At 39.4% G+C, this 12,380-nt stretch overlaps 1 protein-coding gene across 1 annotated transcript in view; it reads left to right on the top strand.

Annotated features, from left to right (window-relative positions):
* Nucleotides 1-12,380, top strand: part of CEP350 (centrosomal protein 350) — a 3,609,946-nt gene that overhangs the window by 1,523,556 nt on the left and 2,074,010 nt on the right. The window lies entirely within an intron of this gene.

The raw sequence follows: 12,380 nt of genomic DNA, 5'->3' as shown, positions 1-12,380 counted from the left end.
CAGGTGTTACCATATCTAGATGATTGGCTCCTTACCACCAGGTCCAGGAATCTTCTCATTCTCAGTCTCTCTTACACTCAAGGCCTTGCTCTTCGCCTAGGTATTACGATCAATATGGAGAAATCGCACATGTCTCCTTCAAGAGCACTGGAATTCATTGGCGCAGTCTTCGATGCAACGTCCTGTCAAGCTTCTTTCCCTCCTCACAGGCTTTCAAAAATAAGAAACCAGATTCAAGTCCTCCTCCCGCAGACATTTGAACCAGCACGCCTTGTAGTACAACTATTGGGCTCTATGGCAGCAACCATTACCTTGGTACCACTGGCGAGATTGCACAGAGACTATTGCAGTGCTCCTGTCATCACAGTGGTCGATTTTAACTCACCCACTCGACCAAATGATACACCTTACAAATCTTTGCAAGAAACAAATGCTTTGGTGGATGAAGCCAGAATCAAATCTTTGGTATCGACTGTTCTGTCTTCCCCAGCCCAGGGCCACGGTGACCACACATGCTTCCCTGTTGGGGGGGGGGGCATTTCCAGGGAAGGACAGTCCAAGTCACCTGGTTCCCCATAAAAGTCAGTTTGCACATAAATATCCTGGAGTTGAGGGCAGTTGTCTTAGCATTGCAAGGGTTCCACACATCCCTTCCTTCCTGGACCATTGCAATTCAGTCAGACAGCATGCCAGTTGTCTGGTATGTCAACAAACAAGGCAGAACCAGGTCTTATCCCCTGTGTCAGGAAGCCATGTGAATTTGTCATTGGGCGATGGCTTCCAACCATTTTCTCATAGCAACCCACATTCCCAGGAGTTCCAATCTTATTTTGGACAATCTGAGCAAGAACATTCTGATGCCTCACAAGTGGTTTCTCAGTCCTATAATAGCGGATCAGATCTTCTGCCGCTGGGGCAGGCCTTGCTGCGACCTGTTTGCTTCTCACCTAAACAACAAATACAGAAGCTATTTTGCTCCGTTCCCCCCTCAGGGGGAGTCACCGAGGGATGCTCTGACACACGATTGGCCCCCGGGTCTGCTGTATGCCTTTCCCCTCGTTTCCCCTCATCCTGAAATTCCTCCAGAAAGCTCAAAGGTTGAGAAGCAGAGTGATCCTCATTGCCCCTTATTGGCCCCATCAAGTCTGGTTACCTTTCCTATGGCTTCACCTGATTCACAGTCCGTGGATCCTGGATCAATCCCAAGGTTTGCGATCTCGTCCTCAGGGACTCATTCACCCCAGTCTCTACAGCCTCAAGGTCACAGCTTGGTTTCTCCACTTCCGATGATTGCCAGGCTACCTGATATTTCATTCTCTGTTAGCGAAATTCTGGCTTCGCACAAACCTTCCACCAGAAAAATTTGTTCTAGCATATGTGGACTAGGCTCTCTAGATGGGCCAAAGAACCTAACACCCTTTTCCATGCCTATTCAGAAAATCCTACAATACCTGACTACCCTTTTGCATGCAGGAGCTTCAGCATCGACAATTACAGCGCATTTAGCAGCTGTTGCAAATGTTCACAATGGAAATTGACAATTCAACCGTTATGTCACACCAACTGTGCAAGACCTTCATGAAAGGAGTATTACATATTAAAGCTCCGGAGAAGCCTCATATAGAGCCATGGGACTTGACTTTGGTGCTTCAGTCGTTAACAAGTTCTTCCTTCAAGCCTTCTAACTCCCGTGATATAAAAGTTTTGTCTTGGAAAGCTCTGCTTCTAGTAGCCCTTACCTCAGCGAGAAGAGTATTTGATTTGCAGGCCTTGAGTGTCAAGAGACCTTACTTGATTTTCCATAGGGAAAGAGTGCCCCTACGTACTGACCCCTTTTTGCCCAAGGTCATTTCTGGGTTTTCCATTAATCAATCTATTGACCTACTAGTTTTCTTTTATCACCCTTCAAATAGAGGGGAATACCTTCTGCATACCCTCAATGTTCATAGACAACTTAGTTTCTACTTGGACAAAACTAAATCTTTCAGAAAAATGGACCATTTGTTTGTGGCCTTTGCAGGACCCAGAATGGGTAAGCCTGTTTCCAAAATGACTTTATCTTCTTGGCTCAGAAACACCATTACTTTCATTTACCATCAGAACAAAGTGTCCTTACCTTCCAAAATAAAGGCTCACTCTACTAGATCGATGGCTACTTCAGTGGCTTTTCATTCCAGAGCCTCTATGGATGATATCTGTGCAGCAGCCACTTAGGCAAGACCTCATACCTTAATCACTCATTACAAATTGGATTTGGCCTCCAGGGAACGAGCATCTTTTGGTTCTGTGGTGCTCAGGAATGTCCTTCCTTAGGGCCACCTAGGACTCAAGTAGCTGGGGACTCGGTCCTAACAGTAAGGAATGAATAAAGATTTACAACACAAGATAAAGAAGTTATGTCTTACCATAACATTCCATTTGTGTTGTAGATCTTTATTCATTCATTACTTCCCACCCTCCTTCCCCCTGCCTGGACTCCTGGTGGACTTTAGGATTTCCTTATTAGTTAAGGTATCTTCTCAGACAGAGCATCCTACTATCACTATTACTTCTATACAATAATGACGGGCAAACTCAATCTGAAGAGACTATGAGAAGGGACATTGTGGGTAGGTCCTAGCTGAGTTTTTGGCTGGCGTGAGCTTGGTAACGACCATGTCGGTTCTGAGGTTGGAACCAAAGTCCTAACAGTAATGAATGAATTAAAGATCTATAACACAGATGGAACGTTATGGTAAGACATAACTTCTTTTTTAGGTGTGTCTGTGGTATTTCTTTTTTGAGGTGCAAACTTGATCTGAGGTATTGAGGTGGAGTTCAGGGAATTATGGGTTGAGCTTCAGAATTGGTGCAGAGGTCAGATCGAGTTGGATCTGACAACCCATAGATGAACTGGTCGGAAATCGGACAACATGGATCTTGTGTTATGGTAAGTACATAACTTTTGTATCTTTGAGCCGTGTCTGTAAAGCAGTGGAATGAGTCATTAGGGAATTTGTTAGCAAGGACATAAACAGTCTGCAACCCTGGACCCGAGCCAGTTTTGTTTTTTAAAGGCAGATCCTGACACCCTGAACCTGGTGGCCTTCTTTGAACATATCACAGATGCGTTAGACTTGGGCAGATCGGGTCATACTGTCTACCTGGACCTGACCAAAGGCTTTGATAACATTCCTCATTTTGGCGTTATCAACAGGCTAATCAAACTTAATGCAAACCCCTGTTACCCAGTGGATCGTAAACTGGCTAACTGACAGAACACAGTTAGTTAATGTGTTAGGCAAGCTCTCTTCAAAAAGTGTAGTCAGCATTGGCACCTACCAGGGATTGGTTGTAGGACCACTTCTCTGTGGGATTTACTTTTCTGATGTATGGTTCTGTGGTTGACCAGGCTTGCAGATGACTGCATGCTTGAAATTTTCATCAACTCCCCCACATGACTCCCAAAATGTCCATCTGTATTGCTGTTGCAGTTTTCTTTACAATAAGGATACCTTGCCAAGGGCAGCCTGACGTCTGGCCAGCATACCAAAGTCTTAGGTTATAAAAGAGATGTATGTCACACACATGCTCCCTCACCCAGCATAGGGCATAAAAGTGACCTACGGATGTACCATCCTCAGAACTTCTTTGCCGCAAGCCCGATTGCCATCTTCCATCTTTGGTCTGAACAATTGGTCGCCTGCTGATACTGTTGGTGATAGGGTTTTCCTTGAGCTACTCAGACCATCTTAAACCACTTTGTCTCTTTTCTGTTTCTTTCTTATTCTTGAGAGGTGACTTTTGTCTAACTTTCAAAGCCTCGAAGGATCCAATCATGTTTAACTTCCTGCACATTTGGAAAACTAGTGACACTCTCAATACCTACTCAAAAGTGATTATAACTTCCACTGAAATGTAGGACCTGCTTGCAAGGTGGATATGTATCCCAGCGAATACCTCTTTTAAGAAATAACTTCCCTCTTTAATGTAAAGCCTGTAGTCCCCCGTCCTTGTACGAATGGGTATGCAGTCATAAATACACCCTGGATCTGGCTTAAGTCCTCATTGAAAGCAATTGTAACTAGATATAAATTAGTCATGTCAATGGGTATCTTTGATTTGTGGTATTGTGGCTAGTCTGCTAATGAACATCTACTGTCATGATGAATGCACTCATACACTTGTCCAATCTTTAAGGTGATGGTACTGTAAGAGTAAATATTTTCTCCCTTCTGCCTTGTTTTGGGGTTTGTATTTACTTAATGACTTTAGTGGTTTGCTTTCAAAGTGTTTCTAGTTATTGTGCTTTTATGCACCCATTTTGTCTTTCATTAGCAGACTTACCTGCAGGGCTTCAAGCTGGTAGCATCAAAGTGAGTACAGGACAGTGCCTGCAGTGAATGTGAATGTTGCAGCTCCTTATCAGAAATGTAAAGCAGGATGCTCAGAATTTCAGCACTTTAAAATTTTAAACTGCATGTTCAACAAAAAACAGTAAACTTCAAAAGCTGCAGTTACACTTTGTGCCCGCAAATCCCTGCTACTTGTATAGTAACACACAGTAGAGGGAATATTCTAAACTGCCACAGTCTGACTTTGTACGTATTCCTTCACATTGGATTCTATGGACTTTGGTTACAACCCATAGACATTCAATAGACACCTAAATCGAATGCTGCTTGCATCAGTATTGTTGCCAGCAGGAGACTAGCACCGGTACTTATAGGAAAGATTGGGATATCTGAAGAAATTCAGCTAGAACATAGGAAAAGGGAGGTTGTAAACCCAGATGTGTTATGGTTTCCTGTTAGTGTGACCTTTCCTCCTGTGCATCTACTGTTACAGTGAGCACTTTACATAGCTGTGCGTCTTCAGGAGAGACTTTTTCAGCAGGCATCTTGAATATTTGTATATTTTATCTTTGTAGTCATAATGTGCATCATTTGTTTATGAAGCTTTCATCTTGTTTATTTATGCATTTAACATGCTTAAGAAAGACATTAATTCATACAAACAGCCAGCCATTTTATTAGAAGAAAACAGGCAGCATTGTTGGGGATACCTAATACTTTTTGAGTCAAATGTTTCCTTCTCTGCACCTGCCATCATTTCCAGTGCTCCAGTACTTCCACTGTGTGGCTGTTTTCCAGGAAGCCATGAGGAGGTCTGTTTAAGCTCTAGCTATTCATTCCTTGCACTTGGTTTGTGGTGTTGAAGTAGTAGGTGAGCAGTAGGAGTTGCATGAACTGTCACTTCTGTTTTGGGTGATGGAAATCCCCAGAATGCCCTTCCTACCCTTAGAAGCAGAATGTTTTCACTTTTGGAGACTCTACTGGAGGCCAGTTTTATTGCATACACCTGCAATCCCCCAAGTAGGCATTGTCATACTATTCATTTCAGTCTCTTGCTGGTTTCTGAAAGCCCTGGATTACTAAATGATTCCAGATTTTGTGTTGTCATCATGCTTCAGGGTTTCATTATTATTTACCACAGTTTTCCAAAACACTTTCAGCTAATAAGTAGATGTACTTCTGTCAGCTGAAGATGGGCTGTAGCTTTGAGGATGGTACTAGTAATAACAGCCATCTGATATAATATGAGGTACTTACTGCAAAAGTCTCTCGTGTGGGCTTCTTATTGAATACCTAGCGTTATGGTACTTTGTTTCCTACTTCAGCACCCTAAGCAGGAACAGCTAAATAAGTACCATGCCCATGCCACTAACCAAAGCAAGTAAATTTATTTAGTTGAATTCTTCCAGTGCCTTGGTAAACATTATGCTTTGCTTTTTCCACTTCCGCATGCAGCACATTTATTCCTTCTCCAAGAGGCAAGACCTGAGCGGTAGACAGAGCTGCCATCCATTCAAAACTAGGGAGGTTTGTAACTTTAAGGCCCTGATCCATCTTTCCATGCCTCTAACCCCTCCTGAGCTTGATATGCAGTCTTCCTTTGGTGACATAATCCCCACACTCAGAAAAGAAAAAAAAATGTAATAACTGAATTACAACAAATGACATTTACTGAATTCAGGAATGAAAACAGACAATCAGTTTGTAACAATGAGCACTTATGTTCCTCTTTTATTAATGTGGAACTTCATCAGATTAAAAACATCACTGATATGTAACAAATAAATAAAAATACATCCAATCATTTTTAAATTCGTCACCTGTATGTAATGTCATTAAATCCATCCTACCAGTAATATAGTGCAGTCTGTTAGTACTGTTAAAGTTAAGTTGCTTTAGTAAGCTAGTGTCATCACTTTTCTGTTATAACCAAATAGTAAATACTGAAGGAAAAGATTATTTTCCAAATAAAAATAAAAAAAATAATTAAACTTAAGTAAGTTTATAAATAATCTGCCCTAAGGGTCAGTAAACTTGTTTAATTATTGTCAGTAATTCCTAGAGGCTGCGTAGCATTAAGTAAAATCTGTCAGTATACTTCCCTTGTGTTTGAGATAGGAAGATCAGTTTCCTCCCCAACATTGATTTCAACATTTTCCAACACACAAAATATAAATTTATTAAAATCTGGACACACTGTAGAATGTTTACGTAGTACATTGGTGTTATCTTTTTTCTTAATAGCATGTGTGTGTGGGTACATTCTGGACATTAGATTTTTCTCTAGTCTTACCTATATAAAAAGGTGCATATGACAAACTAGTAGCTGCATACATGACTCCCCTCATATTAGTTGAAGGCCACTTGAACTGTTATAACCCTCAGATAGTTTCCCAATAGTAGGTTGGTTATTCCATGAATAAATATATATTGTTTGCAAGTGCCACATTTTCTTCCCTCTTCTATTAATTCCTTCTGTCATTCCTCACTTTTTGTTTTTTCCCAAAGAAATTCTTAAAATTCATATCTTTTTTATATACAATTTTAGGGCGTTCACTAAATTTGTTGATGAGGACAAACTCTCCAAGTACCTCTTTCCAATTTCTTTCTATAATTGATTATACCTTTGTGATAATGTCATTGTAAGTTAAGACCGAATTCTTACTAGGATTAATGTCAGATTTGCCTGACTCAATGAATGGTTCCAGATGATGCAAAAGGTCTAAATAACTGGTGCATCTACTTTGTAATGTAATTATAGTTAAATCATCTACCGACTATTTTGGATATTTTATGTACAAAAGCACTTCCTTTGAATTATTCAGTTCTTTACTGAATAAAACTTCTTCTGTAACTAACCTGGACAACCTTATCAGTTTTACATTGACTGAATTATTTTTCTGCCAAAAGAGATGGTTTCTGTCTTAGTGCAGAAAAATATTAGAATAAGTCGGCTTTCTATAAGTTGTAGATTCAAACCTCCTATCAGTTTTATTTTTGTAAAGATGCATATCTAAATAATTACAGGTATCAAGTTCTACAGTGTATGTAAAAAAAAAAATAGTAGTAGTAGTCATTTGATGTTCTCAATATATTGCAGTATTTTTTCAACATCATCATCCCATAGAATGAATAATATGTCATCCAGATATCTGTAATATTTGTATATAGAACTCATAAATTCAGAGGCAAATGCGCATTTCGGTTCCCACAACCATAAAATTAAATTGGCAAATACTGTAGCTTGAAGAAGCCCTCATAGTCACTCCTTTCGTCTTCTTAAAGTATTCTGCATCAACATAAACAAAATTGTTTTTTTTAAACCCTGTCCACAAATGTAGTTAACACACAAATTGTATTTTCTGTAAAATGTGTTACTATTGTAAAGGCTTCAATAAAATTGTCCAAATCTTCTTCACGTGGAGTAACCAAAATGTAAATCTTTGACATCTGTACTTAAAAAACTAATATCTTCTTTATATTTACAGCAAGCCGAAGTCCTCAAAAGTTCCCAAGAATCTGTTAAAACATGAGGCCTGTTAACAAAAAGTCTTTTAAATTCTTAACAAATTTAGCTAGGAGCTCTGTTTTAGAGCCTCTGGCAGCCACAGTAGGTCTCTGTCTCATAGGTGATTCCACTAAAGACATGAATTGTTGGTATCCTGAATATGGATGGAATCAAAGGCTTCTTGACCTTTAATTTTAGTCCAGAACAAGTGAATTATTTTTAAAGTCCAAAAATAGTTCTTCCAAATTCAAGTCTAACCTACGGTTTGCTATATTTACTTCATTTAGTTAAACAGGTGTAAATAATTCACTGTCATGCAAAAAAGTCAATCAACATCTTTGCCACACAAGTTATATAATCCATAACAAGAACCCCTTCACCCATGTCAGGTTTATAATCCTTAAATTTTTGTTAGTTTGAGAAGCAGTTTGTGTTCACCTTTAGTTAAATTAAATTGTGACCGTCTAAAGTCCTTGCCGTATGTGGCTCATGTCTGCTTCACAAAACTTTTCAAAAGGAGCAACAGGGGGGTAACAGAGAGGCTTGAAAGTACTGGATCTATGTAAAACATTCACCTTGTTCTATAATGGGTTGTTCTCCAGCAACAAACTTAAGATTACTTTCCTAATGAAAAGTTTCAATTCCATAATAGTGTCCACCAAACTGAATTTAGTAGTAGGTAAAAAAATTGAACCCTTTTGAAAATGAGTTATTTCAGTATTACTATAGTATAAATTTTAAGTCTGTCGAACTCAAATACAAATGTGTCCATAAAATGGTCTCTTACTGTTGGTAACATAATTGATTCTTCCATTTCCCCCTCTATTGTTTGTTTGTCTGGTTCCAATGCCCATTATGTTGTGTATATTTGGCATCTGTTGAATTTTGTTGAAATGATACTGTATTAGCCCATAATCTTGCTCGTCTCATTGGAAGAGGGGTACCCATCTGAAAATTTTGACTGTTGTTAACCTGTTGATTATTGTTTGTAATGTTAGAATTAACATTAAAATTGGTATTAATAGAAGCAGAAAATTGCTTAATAATTTTGGGGAGAGGGGTAGGCTCATTTGAGTTTTTACTCTTAGCTTATTTTGTTTCGTATTTTTCACCTCTTGACAGTGCAATTCAATAAAACTCTTCCATAGTTGGAAACAAATTGTCCATGATATGTTGTTGTAACAATGTAATTTCCCTTAGTTTGCTGATTGTCTCTGATGAGCAAACGCATATAATCCATTCCAGTACGGTCAAACAATTCCAGTAGTTCATAATGGGGTATTGAGCCTTCTTGCAAACCATTAGGAAATTTGAAAATCCTAATGCCTTTCGGTACATGATGTACTGTGATACAGTCTTGGAAAAACGTGTTGTCAAGTGGCAAACTACTGTTTATGAGTAGTTTTTCTAGCTTATATATCTTACCTTTCAGCTTTTCGTCTCCACTTTTACTGGAGAAATCTACCATAGTGCTATTTGTAAAAATGAATGCCTTATTAAACCATAAAAGCCGTGGTGTTACAGTGGTAGCGTTGTTGCCTCACAGCAAGAGGTTCTCCTGTTCGATTCTCGGCTGGAGTGCCTTCTGTATGGAGTCTGCATGTCCTCCCCTCGGTTGAGTGGCCTCCGAAAGACATGTGTGAATGGGCATGCCCTCGCTGAAGGTTGGGCGTCGGGCTGGCAACTCGGCACCATAAAAAATCTACTGCCAATCATTAGCGGACTGGAGTTCTGCTGTGGCGACCCCTAACCGGGAAAAGACAACATCCAGTTGGTGGTAATCATGGGCATAAACATTGGATGCTGGAGTGTTGATGTTTGAAACCATTTTAGCATGGTTAATGGGGATGGCTGTGTTGGATACTACTACCGAATAAGTGGGACGATGTCCTTCGGTGAAATCATTTTGCAGACACATTATCAGCCAGGCTGATGTGGGATGATATGTAATCCCCATTGTGAGTTTAACTGGACTGAGTTGAAATAACCCGGTCAATTTTAGTCGACAGTTGAGTTAGTATAGCTAACAGAAGTGTTAAATCAAAATTCTCTTCCACTGAAAAATGGTATAAGTCTCAAATTCCTTGAAACAGAGTCATTAATATAGTTCATATTTCAGTGAAGTTTTCAATCTGATGAAGTTCCATGTTGGTAAAAGAGGAACGAAAGCAGTAATTGTTACAAATCGATTGTTTTCATTCACGAATCCAGTTAAGTGCCGTGTGTTGTAACTGGATGACATAATCCTTCAAGTCTGCCTCCCCTTCTCAAAGCCAGCAATCCCATGGGATTTCTGGTCTCCGCCAGGTTTTCTAGAACAGTAACAAGCATCTGGAGAAATGCAAGCCCCGGATAAGAGATGAACCAGCTAAGCCGTTAACTCTCCCCCCTTCCAGGCCATCTGTGGCAGGCAGTTGTCAGAACTTTAACCTCTAGGAGAGGTAGTCAGTTTGCTTTTGGTAGACGCTACAGCATTATTTGTAAAAAAAAAAAAAAAAAAAAAAAAGGTTTTTGAATTGTACTGTTAATATAGAAATATTTATCTTCGGTGTGTGTTTCTGTATTCTCTGATGCAGAACAAGTCAGACTGGTCTTCCATTCTGAGATCATTGTTGTGCATCAGTTTTCAGAAGGGGCTCAGTCGTCATGATTTTTTGTTGTATTGTTTCAGTGAAAGAGTAGTTTACTCATTCTTTTTCCAGTTTGATATTGAATTTATTTGTTCTATATTTTGTCCGATAATGTGGGTAATGCTTAAAAACAAGCTGTCCTATACATCTATGTGTTTTCCTTTACTGGTACTTTTTTACCTCATATGATCTGTCCAGTAGCTCATATGTTTACTCCCATTCCAGTATTAAAACCAATATCAAGTACGGCCAGACAGAACCTGTAGTCCAAAACAACAATGGACAGCACTCGAATGTCAGCAATAAATCTTTATTATATTATGCCATATAATATCATAACAGTTAAATTAAGACTGGTTTTGGCTGCTAAGCTTGCTTCGGTGCAATAATTGTTGCATTGAAGAAGGCTTAGCAGCCAAAACCGGTCTGTTTTAACTGTTATTGTATTATATGGCATGATATAATAAAGATTTATTATTCCCTTGACAGCCCATTTTGACCTCCCCTAGGGGATGAAAGAAAGGCCTGTTCATTTCCTTGACACAGAGACAGTCCTGTAGTCTATCTATTCCCTAGCTGTGGCAACAGCTTAATCATCTCATTCATTCCCCATCAATAGGTGAGGATTGGGTGTAGATCCATCCTGTAATATCACTTGAGCCTTCCTCCCATACCCAGTCTAAACCCTTCTTGCTGCATGCATGACTCCCACATTCACTGCTACCTCGAATTGAAAAATGAAGTTCAGTGCATGTTGTGAAGGCTGCCAACCTAGCTAGATAGAATTTTCTAGATAATTCTGTCATTTGTAAATATTAATATAAGCCACAGGCAAGTTCTGTTAAATGTAAGAAAATTGTGTTAAATGTTGAATGTCAAAAGTGCAACAACAGTGCATTGTGCTGAAAGAAAGCTGATAAGTCGAGCATTGTATGACTGTTTGATTTCAAACTTGGAACTGTGATGTCTGGACCAGCAGATTCTTTCTATTGTTTTTGAGACCAGAGTTAATTCCTAGATTTTACATATATAATGTCTTTAATTGCTCTGGTTTCTTGACCAGGTGCAAGACCAAAGATATGTTAAACTCTGAGTTTCTGTTAGTCTGGGAGCCAGAGAAGAATGACATAATCTAAAACGAGTCAGCAGTGATGTATTCATTTAAAAGACTGTCTCAGAGAGAGAGAACATTTTGCATTTTGTCTAAAGCTGACAACAACTCATCAGTACTCTGCTTGTGCTCTATATGTAAGTTTATTTAGAACTGTGATTGCACTTAGGAAAATATAGAAAACAGTAAGTTTAGTCTAGCTGTTATCTATATTTGTCAGAACTATTCTACAGTATTATTTTAAGACTTTTCCTGTGATATCTGAGCTCTTGATTGGCACTGTATAGTAAGAAGTATTGTCTTGTGTTTTTATTATTTATTAATAAATATTTTTAAACCTTTCAACTGTGGCTGTTCTGTGTAGAGGTAATTTAAGCTCTAGAGTACATTGCTTGTATATAGTGATACTGTACAAAGCCACTCCAATAAGCCTTAAAAGTTCTGGTCACACTTACTAACTGGATAATAATATTGCACAGTAATAATTGGACACCCTTTGGGAAGGGCCTTGTTGGTAGCTGATAAATAGGGGTTCTGTTGGCAGTGAATTGCTACCTTATAGCCTGGACAGAAGGGGCACAGCTAGTGAACCTGTGCCAGCCATCCCCAGGAGTGTCTGTGTGGTTGTATACAAGTCATATCTCAAATAGTGTGTGTGTGTGTGTGTGTGTGTGTGTGTGTGTGTGTGAGCTACTTGGGCAGGGACACGAAGCACTGCTTTGCCAGAGGGATTGCTGGGAGGTCTTGGCTTGGAACCCTGGCTAAGGACTACACTCTATAGCTGTGTCAGTGGGGAG

Source organism: Protopterus annectens, chromosome 10.part0 (genome assembly GCF_019279795.1).
Source record: "Protopterus annectens isolate FY-2018-M chromosome 10.part0, PAN1.0, whole genome shotgun sequence".
Classification (NCBI taxonomy): Eukaryota; Metazoa; Chordata; order Ceratodontiformes; family Protopteridae; genus Protopterus; species Protopterus annectens.
Note: the sequence above shows the minus strand (reverse complement) of the source record. Positions and strands in the feature narration are given on the sequence as shown.